The following is a 1,694-nucleotide window of genomic DNA, read 5'->3' as shown; positions in this document are numbered from 1 at the left end:
AATAGGTTTGACCAATATTGGAGATGGGCATCATGCTTGATAAAATAGAGGGTCAACAAAAAAGAGGAATACTCTCAATCAGATGCTTTGACAGTGGCTACAACACTGAACTCAGAAAGAACAATTGTGAGGATAGTGCAGTACCTGGCAGTGTATGTAGGATTACTATTGGCACCGAACAGCAACAATGCTTTATGAATAAAGGAGTAAATGACTGCTGTTAACCAACTATTATGGCAAAAATGTCATCAAGCCAAGAAATGTTATTATCATAGTTTTATATCAAAGAGACACTGTTTACCAATTTGTTGGAGAGGGAATCACAAATGTCTGTACATTAAATGTTGTGTTCCCAACCCAAGTAAAAAAATTGGAGACCCAAGAAACCTAGTACGGATGGGCTTCTCTGTACTAGCTAAAATTTTGGGGAAAACTTTAACTCAAATGACGAAATAAGGTGGTAGGAGATGAGACCCCTAAAAGGCAAGAGAGCTCAAGATGAAATAATAAAAACTGCATTTACTGCAGAAACAAAATGTGGTGTATACATATATATTGGAATATTACTTCCATGGAGAGAGATGAAGTCTTTTATATGGGTCAGTATACATGAAGTTTAAAAACATTATGCTGAGTGAGATAAGTCAATTCCAAGAGGAAAAATACAGTATGATTTTTACTAACATGAAACACTTAAAATGGGCAGCATTTAACAGTGGTTGCCAGGGGTCAGAGGGTATGGGAAACAGGGAAATCTTTGTCTAACTACCATCACATCTTTATTTATGAAGATGGAAAATGTGGCAATGGATATTGGTGGCGGTTGGGCAGCATCATTGATGTAAATGGTTTCATTGAATTGTGTAAGTAGCAAATGCCATGCTATCAATATCTTTTTACAATGATCATAAGAAAAAAAAGAAATGTGAAAATAGCTGCATTCACATGATTCCTAATTGGTCTATTGGGGACAGAGAATCAGCAGGAAAATTTTCCTTCCTGTCCAGACCAAAGTTCCACAGGGAGATGATGTGCTCAAAGGTTGGAATAACAATTAAGAATTTACCTAATGAGCAGATATAGGAAACCTGTAAATATCTCTTCTGCTGCTTTCCTTCATCTTGCAAATCTTGGGCTGGATGGGACATAGTTGTTTCTTTTAGAGTCCTAAATCTGAGGAACTGAATCTTCCTGCTGTGTTGTTTGTGGACAAAGCAACTGTCTATACCATCTATCTAAGGAGGAATTTGGATTTCCACACATTGACCTTTCTCTCAGAGATACCATGCAGGTGAGTTTGAGAATTCAGTAGATATTGTAGGAAAGAACCAGAAAGAATAGACTCTGAGAACGAATCCAATCTAGCCTAGAGCTGAGAGATGGCTGTGTGTTTGTGTTGTGCCTGTTTGACTAATTAATTAATAGATGTATTTTAATATGCTAAAAAGAGAGCTGCTTATTAATTCCCATCTAAGAATATGGAAAACATTCCTCTAGCATGTCCTCCTCACAAGTTTCAGCATTTTCTGTCTCTTTTCTTATTATTAATAATTTCTGTGAGATCACAATTTCTCATTTGCTTATAAAATATTATTTGGATACTATTATATCTCAGTCATGAACTAAACTAGGTTTGGGAAGAATACGAAGTATGTAAAACCTTGTTTCATCCCTGAAGTTACTACGCACTGTAT

Source organism: Chrysochloris asiatica, unplaced genomic scaffold, assembly GCF_000296735.1.
Source record: "Chrysochloris asiatica unplaced genomic scaffold, ChrAsi1.0 scaffold00312, whole genome shotgun sequence".
In the NCBI taxonomy this organism is placed as follows: Eukaryota; Metazoa; Chordata; class Mammalia; order Afrosoricida; family Chrysochloridae; genus Chrysochloris; species Chrysochloris asiatica.
Note: the sequence above shows the minus strand (reverse complement) of the source record.